Source organism: Chiloscyllium plagiosum, unplaced genomic scaffold (assembly GCF_037043375.1).
Source record: "Chiloscyllium plagiosum isolate Xiang-an unplaced genomic scaffold, Cpla_swu_hap1 HiC_scaffold_39, whole genome shotgun sequence".
Taxonomy (NCBI): domain Eukaryota; kingdom Metazoa; phylum Chordata; class Chondrichthyes; order Orectolobiformes; family Hemiscylliidae; genus Chiloscyllium; species Chiloscyllium plagiosum.
In genome coordinates this window covers 76,233,983-76,247,116 of record NW_028270177.1, presented here as the reverse complement: position 1 = coordinate 76,247,116, position 13,134 = coordinate 76,233,983, and the positions used below count along the sequence as shown (strand labels likewise).

Below are 13,134 nucleotides of genomic sequence, written 5' to 3'. Positions count from 1 at the left end.
AATCCCAAGATCTTGTGCTTAAATAAAGGAGACTACAATAGGATGAGGCAGGAGTTGGCTAATGTAGACTGGAAGTAAAGACTTTAGGGTGGGACAGTTGACAGACAGTGAAGGAATATCAAAGAATTTTTCAAACTGCTCAGCAAAAGTGTATATCAGTGAAAAGGAAGGACTGTCGGAAATGGAGTAATCTGCCATGGGTGGCTAAGGAAATAATGGAGTCTATCAAATTGAAATTGAAAGTAGACAAATTGGCAAAGACCAAGGAGAAACTAGGAGATGAGAAAAACTTTAAAGATCAACAGAAAGCGAGATGGGATTGAGTCGCTATCCCCAGGGCCAGAATAGCAGTTTACCCTGCTAGAGGGGAGCCTATTGTGTGGGGAACATATGGCCTCTGTAATTGTTGAAGCACTTAACTGTTACCATAGAGATAATCCTGATCAAGTTAAAACTCACAGCACACTCCAAAAGCTTGTACTTCCAAATAAACCTGTTGGGCTATAACCTGGTGATGTGTGTTTTTTGACTTTGCCCACCCCGCTCCAACACCAGTTCTTCCACATCAGAATCCTGACAGACAGCCCCACTGAAACTGAAGTGCCTGTCGGATACCTGACTGAGCCACAGGGGCGTGGGGGAGGGGTATGTGGTTTAACCACAAAGTGCTGAACTGAACTCTACTTTCTAACTGCCGTTGCCATGGAGATAATATTGAGAGACAGCGTCCATTCAAAACCACAAACCACAAAGGTATAAGAATGGGAGCGGCACATCGGACAGGCGGGGAGTTACCTGATTCTGCCTGGAGGCGTTCTGCATGTACACTATCCAGGTAACTGCCGTTTCTCATCAATAAAGACTCAAAGAAGACCTCTCAGAGTTCTGTGCCCAGTTATTCCTATCCAGCAGGGTTCAGGAATATGAGGACACAGCAGTCAGTCTTCACAGTGGAGGATATGAAGAACATGCCAGTAATTGATAAGGAAACTGAGGAAGGTGAGGACCAAGAAACAAACCATCATCACGAAAGCGTTAGAGCTGGGCAAGCTAATGGAGCTAAAAGGTGGACAAGTCTCTTTGCCCTGATGGAATACATCCCAGGGTGCTAGCAGAGATAGCGGGAGAAATAGTAAATATACTTGGAGTCAGAATCCTACAGCAGAGACAGGCCCTTTGGCCCAAACTGGCCCATGCCGACCAGAATGTCCATCCACACTAACCCCATTTCCCTGCACTTGGCCCATCTGCTTCTGACCCTTTGCTGTCCATGTATTTGTCCAAATGTTTTTACATGTTGTTAATGTACCCACCTCAACCACTTCCACTGGCACCTCATTCCATATCTTCATACCACCCTCTGTGTAGAACTGTTGACCCTCAGGTTCCCTTTCATAATTTCTCCTCCGACCTTAAACTGATGCCCTCCACTCCTTGATTCCCTGGGAAAGAGACGGAGTGCAATCACCTTATCCAAGCCTCTCATGGTCTTATATACTTCCAGAAAAGATCACCCCCTGTTTCCACTGCTCTAAACAAAAAAGAATCCTCGCTTGTCCAACCTCTCCCTATAATTCAGACCCCTGAGTCCTGGCAAAAAATCTTGTAAATTTCTTATGCACTTTTTCCAGTTTAATAACTGAAACCTACACTGCACTCATCACATTTCCAGTGTTTCCCCACGGCACTGGAACCGACGTGACAACGTCAATGGATTACAAGCCATGATCAATAATTAACTCCTTTACGACAATCCTGCTTTCATCGCATTTTTGATGCTGCAGGTATCCTTGTGTTTTTCTGGTTGCATGGTAAATTAAAAAATTGTCCTCATACAAAACAAATCTGTAGCTAAATTGTTCCTGGGAAATGTGCCATGTTTCTTCAGACTTTTAACAACAAATGAACTCTCTCTCCACAGTCACCACACTAACATGGACTTGGTTGTGTCTCAGTAATGTTTCCAGTCACACTGAAATTTGAAATATTCGCCCACGGACAGAATACACACCTTTCCTTCCACATGAAAAGGCCAAATGCTATTCAGATCGGCACGGATCAAGTAACTATCAAAACGGAACGTGAAGTTCAATTTGAATTTCTCATCCACAAATCCGCCCTTTCAGAACCCTACAACAGAGAAAACAGGTCACCACCGTTAACACAGGATGGAAATTCATAAGACAGTGATAGTATTAAATTGTAGGTTCTTTGTTCCCCCAAAGCTTTAAATCTCAGTCTCACAATTGCTCTCTTCTGTGAACTGAAATCCAAACCAATCTCCTCACCCTTTTCCTCCACACCCAGTTCTCACACACACTCTCTTCTCTTTGAAATCAGCTTCCTCGCTCCTGCCTGCAGACTAAGAACCAAAAAAAGGTCTCCTCCCACAATCCAAATATGCGCAGGTCAGGTGAATTGGCCATGCTAAATTGCCCATAGCGTTAGGTGCATTAGTCAGAGGGAAATGGGTCTGGGTGGGTTACTCTTCTGAAGGTTGGTGTGGACTGGTTGGGCCGAAGGGCCTGTTTCCACACTGTAGGAAATCTAATCTAATCAAATCAATGAGTCTGACTCGGAGCCTCCTGGATGTTGGTGAATCCTTCCCCGACCTCCCAGGTTTCCTTCCTGGTCAGAACCAAACTGATTTTTGTGCCCCAATCTGGAACATTTTATTTATTTCCCCCACACGGACCCTCTGATGAGAACCATCCTGCATACACTGGCCAAGACATATTTGATTGGACTAAGATGAACCAAATTAGAACTTTAATTGCAGGCCCATCTGTGTTCCTTTCCATAACATTCCTGAATCTTCACACGAGTTCTGATAACTTTCTGCAAAATGCTCCCCCCACTGATAACCGATCACTTGTCACGAAATCAGGGACAGGGGCCATTTCCCTGTGTCCTATTCCCAGAGGGAGGAAACTGCGAATGACAGATTAATCCCACACACGCACAGCCTCCCTCCTGGCCCTGACTAGCCCTGCACATACACCAACAATTGGCCAGCACTGCGCCCGTGCACTGGTCTCCCCTCCTACAGCACATGCTCCAGGTCACACACGGAGCTGGGTGATTGACAGCAGCTGCTGCCCAATAGGGTGGAGAGGGGAGGACTAGAGATTGTAAACAATGAATAAATGTGGAGGACACTGGGGGATGGACAGGTCAGTGAGGGACAGGAGCAGTGCAGCAGTGGGAGGGGACCCTGGACAAAGTGAGCAATGAGAGAGTCTGACAGGACAGAAACTACAGGAAGCTCTGTTGAGGCTCAGGCAGGGACAGTTGGGAGACAGTATGGCCTGGCGGCTTGGGCATGTTTTCCAATCAGCCTTTTCAAAGATGGTGTTACTCAACTCTGAGTCCGATCCTCCTGGTTCAGAGGTAAGGACACTACCACCAATTTCTGGTGGGCTAGTGGAAAGAAGGGAAGATTTTCTCAATCTCTCTCACATGGAAACTCCATGAGCTCCTTCCACATACTGTCTATGGTGGGGATGGAAACAGAGCAGATGGGAGCGGGGTTCGGGATATAGGGACTGCCTTTCAAATGGAACTTACCTGTGTGGGTTATATTAACATGACTCAATACACAGTCACCAACACAAACCTGGTGTACGTGAACTTTATACAGAATATTAACACTCATAAGTGGGTGACACAGATCCCAATGTACAGAGTTAAGTCCTGAATATTAATAATGGCTTTGGGTATGAGAAATCACGTCTCATGAACTTGAGTCAATTTTTTTGAAGTAACAAAGAGGATTGATGAGGGCAAAGCAGTGGAAATGATCTACATGGACTTCAGTAAGGGGTTCGACAAGGTTCTCCATGGGAGACCTGTTAGCAAGGTTAGGTCTCAAGGAATACAGAGAGAACTAGCCATTTGGATACAAAACTGGCTCAAAGGTAGAAGTCAGAGCGTGGTGGTGGAAGGTTGCTTTTCTGATTGGAGACCTATGACCAGTGGGGTGTCACAAAGTATCAGTGCTGGATCCACTAATTTTCATAATTTATATAAATGATTTGGATGTGAATATAGGAAGTATTGTTAGTAACATGACACCAAAATTGGAGGTGTAGTGGACAGTGAAGAGGATTACCTCAGATTACAACGGGATCTTGATCAGATGGTTGAATGTGCTGAGGACTGACAGATGGAGTTTAATTTAGATAAATGTGAGGTGCTGCATTTTGGGAAAGCAAATATTAGCAGGGTGTATACACTTCATGGTAAAGTCATCAGGAGTGCTGCTGAGCAAAGAGACCTTGGAGTGCAGGTTCATAGCTCCTTGAAAGCAGAATCGCAGGTAGATAGGATAGTGAAGAAGGTGATTAGTATGCTTTCCTTTATTGGTCAGAACACTGAGTATAGGAGTTGGGAGGTCATATTGCGGCTGTACATATTGTGGCTTAGGCCACACTTGTAATATTGCGTGCAATTCTGGTCTCCTTCCGATCAAAACAATATTGTGAAAGTTGAAACTGGCCAGAAAAGTATTACAAGCATGTTTCCAGGGTTAGAGGATTTGAGCTACAGGGAGAGGATAAATACACTATTTTCCCTGGAGTGTCAGATGCTGATGGGTGACCTTATAGAGGTGTATAAAATCAGTAGGGGCATGGATAGGGTAAATACACAAGGTCTTTTCCCTGTGGTGAGGAGGAGGCACAATGGGGGGTGGGAGACAGAGGGGAGAGACCGAGAGGGGAGGATGACCGTTATTTTGTAGATCTACAACACAAACCTGTTCCTGTTTTCTCCCCATCCCGTTCAATCCCTCTGAAGGGTGCAGAACAAGTGCACAGTCCCTGGAAAGTGCAGCTTCAGGGTGGTTAAGTGCTGAAGGTTGCATTTGGGACGCTGACCTTTATTGGTCTGTGCACTTATCAATAAATGGACCTGGGTTCAATTCCACTGTCCTGGATTCATGGCTGTGGCCACAGATGTGCCTGTCTCTGACCCTGACTACTTGATCCCCTGTCACTACAGCTCTGTCATTCTCCTTCCTCCAGTTCTGTACAGTGGAGCTATCTGTGGTTGCATGAACCTGGCTGTTGCTGATTTCCCCTGAGAGTCCCCCCAACTGTTCCCCCCTTATAGAATCTCAAGCGGTGCACAGTATCTGTTTGAGAAGGGGATTGATCACTGGGGAGTCCTGCACTGCCTTCCTGAGCCTTTTACTTGATCTGATGGTCACCCATTCCCTTTCTGCCTGTGTAACCCTCACCTGCAGTATGACGAACTCACTAAACGTGCTGTCCATAACATTCTCAGTATTGCTCCACAGTGAGTCCACTCTCTGCTGCATGTCTGAAAAGCAGTTTCCCAGTAGCTGCTGATGGACACACTTCCTGCACACATAGCCGTCAGGGAGACTGGAAGCATCCCTTATTTCCCACATTGTACAAGAGGAGCACAGGTCTGAGGGCTCCTGTAACAATGTCTCTCTAGTTTCAGCTAGTTACTCTCATTAAGAGAATTTAAATGAGCTAGAAACCTTTCTTCACTTCAAACATTTCCATTATAATCTAAAGCCCCGATCTTTACTTAAGCTGACATTTTAGACTTTTAAAAACTGTTAAAAAAACTGGCTGTTCCCATTGGGACCATGTGAATTTCTGAATGGCCTGAACTAAAACTGATGCTGAGCTTCACCTTCTCCCTGTCTCCCCTCCGTCTGTTTACACCCAACTCTGAAACCCTTTCATTGAGCCAAGCAGCCCTCACAGTGCACCCTGTCATTTTTATTATCTGTTCATACCGACAGTGCCCTATGCCTCCTGCAGTGTTCCAGTGTATCTCAATGGGAGTTCAGGAACTGCATCTCATCTTTCAATTCAGCCCTTTGTAACACCAGAGTCAACACAGACTTCAGCAGTTTCTGAATGAACAGGCAGTTGTCAGAATCTGGAACATTCCACCTGAAATGGTGCTGGAATTTGAGTCCATAAGGAATTTTAATGAGAAGTTTCCAGTGAATTGAAAATAAGGAGTTTACAGGTTAACATCATGAAGTGGGTAACTAGGACCAAATCTGACAGTTCCTACAAAGAGACAAGGTGTAATTTGGATAAATCTGTGCTTCCTCTCAGGGCAATATCTCCTTCCTCAGCTGGAGGGCCCAGAATAGAGCACAAACCCCAAGGGTGATCCAACCACTAATTTGAACATCTTTCTGACGATAGAAAATTGCTTTTGAGATCCCTGTCTCAATTATTCTCAATTAATATCCTATAAAATGAATTCAAAAAACAAACTCACAGTCAATGCAAGATGAATAGTGAAGGCAAACACTTCTCTTGGTATGTGTTTGGTGTGTAAATGCTCCTCTTCAAATCACCCCGCCCCCACCCAGGAAGAGGACATGTCCATGTGCCTCGCTGTACCTTGCCCCAAATAAAGATGGCGGCCATAACCCAGGACCTATCACCGTCTGAGGGCCACAGCCATTTTCCCATTTGCTGTAAACGTGGGACCAAGAGTTTCTAATTCAGGCCTAACTACCAGTACAGGGTGTAATTAAACCCTCCCAGTATATGATTTGGAGATGCTGGTTAACAGACAATCAATTTTTCAATGTATATTTTGAGTTACATCACACTGTAAATGTTTGCTATAAATTCTGTGTTACGATTGAGCCCTCCACTATCACCTGAAAGAGCGTCGCTCCAAAAGCTAGTGTGCTTCCAATTAAACCTGTTGGACTATAACCTGGTGTTGTGTGATTTTTAACTTTGTACCTCCCAATCTAAACTGGATCCAACTCCCCTTTCCCGTTTCCTCCTCCTGCACACACCAAGGGTCATTCTAGGTCCAGTGACCCTTCCTCAAAACCGAGGCAGCTGGGAAAATTAGAATCTCTACAGTGTGCTAACAGGCCATTCTGCCCAACAAGTCACACCCACCCTCTGAAGAGTTTCTCAACCAAACCCATTCCCCGACCCTATTATTCTACATTTCTCCTGACGAATGCACCTAACCTATACATCCCTGAGCACTACGGGAAATTTAGCTGGGCCAATTCACCTAACCTGCATATCTTTGGACTGCAGGAGATAGGGTTTAAAGAGTAAATAATAGGTGGGGACAGAGCCCAAAGAGAGACAGGAACCTTTGGAAAGACAAAGGATTGGATAATAATCTGGCTGGGAGGGTGCATAGCTGTTAATGGTGGGGACAGGAACCTGTGTCTGGCAGAATCTCAGTGGAAGTGCTGGAAATGGCAGCTGATGATCTACGTTCTGCTGCAAAACAGACCCTGAGCTTCCAGTTGCCTGTCACTGTAACACATGAGTCGGTTCCCTGGCCAACATCTCTGTCTCAAGCTTACTGCAGTGTTCCAGTGAAGCTTGATGCAAGCTGGCAGAACACTCCAGAACATACCAAAACGCCCCGTAATTTCTGCAATTTCCCCTCCCATGTGGTCAACAATACTCTCCAGTGTATCTCCACCAGTTACCACACCTCCATTCCTTTCAGCATTCCAGAGACCATTCCCTGTGAATTCCTCGTCAGATCCATTCTCCCATCAAACCCACACTCCACTCCCAGCACCTTCACATGTCAATGCAAAAGGTATAAAACCTGTGCCCACACCTCCCCCTCGCCTCCAAAGGACCCTTCCACATCCAGCAGAGATTTTCCCGCACATCCAAACACCTCACCGATTATGGCCTTTGCTTTCGGTGTGGTCTCCTCTCCACTACGGAGTCAGGACACCAACTTGCAGAATGTGTCAGTGAACATTTCTGGGACACATGCACCAACCAACCCCACCATCGTGTGGCTGACCACTTCAACTTACCCACCCACTCCGCCAAGGACATGTAAGTCCTGGGCCACCTCCACCACCAAATCCCAGCCAGCCGACGCCTGGAAGAAGAAAACCTCATCTTCCACATTGGGACACTTTAACCACAGAATCAAGGTTTCCTCATCTCCCCTCCCCTGCCTTATCCCAGATCCAACCCTCCAACTAGACACAATCCTCTTGAACTGTCCCACCTGTTCATCTTCCTTTCCAATTATCCACTCCACCCTCTCTCCATTACCCTTCACCTATATCTACCTATTGCCTTCCTAGCTCCCTTCCCACCAACCCCACACATCCCTCTTATTAACTCTCAGCCCTCTTACTACCGCCCACCCCCCCAATCCCAGCATTCCTGATGAAAGGAATATGCCCAAAACGTCGATTCTCCTGCTTCTGGGATGCTACCTGACCTGCTGTGCTTTTGCAGTGCCACGTGTTAACGCAAGCTGGAAGAACAACACCTCAACTTCTACTTGGGGACCCTGCACCTCTCTAGCCCCAGTATCAAATTCAATAATTTTAGGTCCTGAACTCTCCAATGTCCTAGCGCCCTCGCCTCTGAATCCACACACGGGTTATCAAATAGCCTGCCATTACACACTACCTATATTTAGCCACTAACAGTGGCCATAAACAGCTATTCGCCCTCCCCCAGCCAGATCGTTATCCACTCCTTTGTCTAACTGCTCCCATTTCTTTCTTTGGACTCTATCACGATCTATCATTTACTCCTTAACCCCTACCTTCTGCCGATAAACCGACATTTCTTTTCAGTAACATCAGTTCTGAGGATGGCTCAGTGGATCCAAAACGTTAACTCTGATTTCTCTTCACAGATGCTGCCAGACCTGCTGAGCTTTACCAGTACCTTTTGGTTGTTGTGTGAGATTTACATCATCTGCAGTTCTTTTGGTTCTTATTTACCAGAAATTTCTAATTCAGGTCTAGCAGCCTAAAACCATGTGTTTATAAGCACTCCCAGTCCATACAAACTCCACTTCTCTCCCAGTCTCTGCGTCTCTCTCACTCCCTTCACACTCACTGAGTGCATCCCCACCACAGTGATACTGCACCTGCACAGTTCATAGTCACGTGTTGGCCCACTGGACCTACCCCTCATTCACTCCCATTGGATGGAGGATCATACCAACTCTCCTGTTGGTCTGAATCTGCCGTCAATCACCTGGGTCCCATTATGACACGAGTAGTATGCTCCTCCCAGGAGTATTGGAGGCTGAAGGGTGACCTTATAGAGGTTTATAAAATCATGAGGGACACGGGTAGGATAAATAGGCAAGGTCTTTTCCCTGGGGTGGGGGAATCCAGAACTAGAGGGCATAGGTTTAAGGTGAGCGGGGAAAGATTTGAAAGGGATCAGAGGGTCAAGTTTTTTCACAGGTGGTGCATGTATGGAATCTTCTGTCAGGGGAAGTGGTGGAGGTTGGTACAATTAGACCATTTAGCATCTGGATGGGTATATGTATTGGAAGGGTGTATTGGGATGTGTGCGAAGTGTTGGCAAATGGGACGAGGTTAGGTTAGGATATCTGGTCAGCATGGACTAGTTTGACCAAAGGGGTTGTTTTCATGCTGTACGCCTCAGGCGACTGACTGTGTGGAGTTTGCACATTCTCCCCGTGACTGCGTGCGTTTCCTCCGGGTGCTCCGGTTTCCTCCCACAGTCCAAAGACGTGCAGGTTAGGTGAATTGGCCATGTTAAATTGTCCGTAGTGTTAGGTAAGGGGTAAATGTAGGGGTATGGGTGGTTTGCGCTTCAGCGGGTCGGTGTGGACTTGTTGGGCCGAAGGGCCTGTTTCCACACTGTAAAGTAATCTAATCTAATCTATGGCTCTGCACTGGCATGACTTTCAACATTCAGTGAAAGGGGGCAGTATCACAGAGTAGAGGGACCGGGGGCTATTCAGCCCATTGGGGCTATACTCTCTCCCTCTGGAGATGGTGCCAGTCTGTCCCAACTCACCTCCCATTTGCCTGTAGTCCTCCAAATCCTTCCTTAAAAGAAGCTAAATTGCAAATTTGTTTTGACAATAATTACTGAATCTGCATCCAGCTGTCGGTCAAACTGATCCAGATGCTTAGAACTTACGGAATAAAGTAATGTTCACATTTTTAACCTGCATTATTTGCCAATTACTTGAAAGTAGTTACTAAAAATTGTGACGTTAATAATTTCTCCCTCTAAATTAAATATCCTGGAAAGAAATCTGCTCCTGGTTGAAATCACTGCTTAACCTTCTGAGCTCCAAGGAAAATTATCTGACCTTCTGCTAACTCCCCACATAGAGAAACTTATCTTAATTTTAATGTTTCAGTGTTATCGAGATGTACAGCACAGAAACCAACCATTCGGTCCAACTAGTCCATGCCGACCAGATATTCTAAATTAATCTCGTCCCATTTCACAGCATTTGGCCCATAACTTTCTAAACCTTTCCTAATAATTTACCCAAATCAGATGCCTTTTAAATGTTGCAATTGTACCAGCCACCACACTTTCTCTGGCAGCTCATTACATACACATACCACGTTCAGCTTGAAAACAATGCCCCTCAGATCCCTTATAAATTGTTTTCCTCACTCCTTAAAAGTATGTGCCCCATAGATTTGGACTCACCTAACCTGGGAATAAGACCCTGGTTGTTCACCCTATTCATGACCTCAGTGGTTGATACAACTGTGAGGGACACCTCTCAGCATCCGATGCTCCAGGGAAAACAGCCCCAGCCTATCCCTATATAGCTGAAACCCTCAACCCTAGTAACATCTTTGCACATCTTTTCTGAACCCTTTCAAGTTTCAAAATATCATTCCGATAGCGGGGAAACCAGGACTGAAAGCAGAATTCCAGAAGTGACTGAATCAATGTGCTGAACAGCTACAAATTGCCGTCACAACTCCTGTACTCAATCCACTAACCAGTAAAGGCAAGGATACTAAACACCTTCTTCACCACCCTGCCTATCTATGATTCCACTTTCAAGGAACTATGAACCTGCACTCAAAGATCTCTTTGTTCAGCAACACTCCCCAGGAGCTTCCCATTAAGTGTATAAGTCCTGCCCTGATTTGATTTTCCAAAATGGAGCACCTCACATTTTTCTGAATTAAACTCCATCCGCCACTCCTCAGTCCATTTGTTTGAAGTCCCATTGTAATCTGAGGTAACCTTCTTCCCTGTCCACTGCACCTCCAATTTTGGTATCTATGTAAAGTCACTGACCATACCTCTTATATTCACATGGAAAACATTTACATAAATGATGAAAAGCAGTGGACCCAGCAACGATCCTTACAGCATATTGCTCATAGAACATAAAAGCACAGTACAGGCTCTTCGGCCCTCGATGTTGCGCCGACCTGTCATACCAATCTGAAGCCCATTTAACCTACACTATTCCATGTACTTCCATATGCTTGTCCAATAACGACTTAAATGTACTTAAAGTTGGTGAATCTACTACCGTTGCAGGCACAGCATTCCATACCCTTACGACTCGGAGTAAAGAAACTACCTCTGACATCTGTCCTATATCTATCGCCCCTCAATTTAAAGCTATGCCTCCTCGTGCTCGCCGTCACCATTCTTGGAAAAAGGCTCTCCCTGTCTACCCTACCTAAACCTCTGGTTATCTTGTATGTCTCTATTATGTAACGTATCAACCTTCTTCTCTCTAACGAAAACAGCCTCAAGTCCCTCAGCCTTTCCTCATAAGACCTTCCCTCCATACCAGGCAACATCCTAGTAAATCTCCTCTGCACCCTTTCAAAGCTTCCACATCCTCCTTCTCATGTGGGGAAGGCAACTGTACACAATACTCCAAGTGCAGCCTCACTAGAGTTTTGTACAGCTGTAGCATAACCTCATGGTTCCGGAACTCGATCCCTCTATTAAGAAAAGCTAAAACACTGTATGCCTTCCAAACAAACCTGTCAACCTGGGTGGCAACTTTCAAAGATCTGTGTACCTGGACACTGAGATCTCTCTGCTCATCTACTACCAAGAATCTTACCATTAGCCCAGTACTTTGCATTCCAGTTACTCCGACCAAAGTGAATCACCTCACACTTGTCCGCATTAAACTCCATTTGCCTCCTCTCAGCCCAGTTCTGCAGCTTATCTAAGTCTCTCTGTAACGTACAACATCCTTCGTCACTATCCACAACTCCACCGACCTTAGTGTTGTCTGCAAATTTACTAACCCACCCTTCTACGCCCTCATCCAGGTAGTTTATGAAAATGACGAACAGCAGTGGACCCAACACCGACCCTTGCGGTACACTACTGGTAACTAGACTCCAGGATTAACATTTCCCATCAATCACCACTGTCAGCTTTCAGCAAGCCAATTACTGATACAAACTGCTTTATCTCCCACAATCCCATCCTTCTGCATTTTATACAATAGTCTACTGTGGGGAACCTTATCGAACGGCTTGCTGAAATCCACATACACCACATCAACCGGTTTACTCTCATCTATCTGTTTGGTCACCTTCTCAAATAACTCAATAAGATTTGTGAGGTACGACCTACCCTTCACAAAACGGTGCTGACTATCCCTAATCAAATTATTCTTTTCTGGATCCTATTTCTTATAACCTTTTCCAACACTTTACCAACAATTGAATAAGGCTCCCTGGTCTAGAATTACCAGGGTTGTCTCTACTCCCCTTCTTGAGCAGGGGAACCACATTTGCTATCCTCCAGTCTTCTGGCACTATTCCTGTAGACAATGATGATTTAAAGATCAATGCCAAAGGCTCAGCAATCTCCTCCTTGGCTTTCCAGAGGATCTTAGGATAAGTCCACTGGGCCGGATGGGTTTTATCCATATTCACACTCTGCAAGATTTCTCATACCTCTTCCTTATGAACCTCAATCCCACCTAGTCTAATAGCCTGTATCTCAGTACTGTCAACAACATTGTCGTTTTCTAAAGTTAATAATGTTGAAAAATATTAATTTAGTGCTTCCCCAATATCCTCTGACTCCACACACAATGTCCCACTACTATCCTTGGTTGGCCCTAATCTTATTCATCATTCTTTTATTCCTTAAGTACCTATAAAAAGCCTTAGGGTTTACCCTGATCCTATCCGCCAACACTTTCTCATGTCTCCTCCTGGCACTTCTGAACTCTTTCTTTAGGACTTTCCTGGCTACCTTGTAACCCTCGAGTGCTCTAACTGAGCCTTCACATCTTATCCTAACATTAGCCGCCTTCTTCCTTTTGAAGAGAGGTTCCATTTCCTTTGTAAACCATAGCTCCCGCCTGACAGGTATACAC

General features: G+C 45.3%; 1 long non-coding RNA gene across 2 annotated transcripts in view; it reads right to left on the bottom strand.

Annotated features, from left to right (window-relative positions):
• Positions 1 to 13,134, bottom strand: part of LOC148138774 (uncharacterized) — a 38,071-nt gene that overhangs the window by 2,316 nt on the left and 22,621 nt on the right. For both annotated transcript variants that reach the window (XR_015753779.1, XR_015753778.1), the window contains exon 3: positions 2,012 to 2,130. This is a non-coding gene — a long non-coding RNA (uncharacterized LOC148138774). The remainder of the gene's footprint in view (positions 1 to 2,011; positions 2,131 to 13,134) is intronic.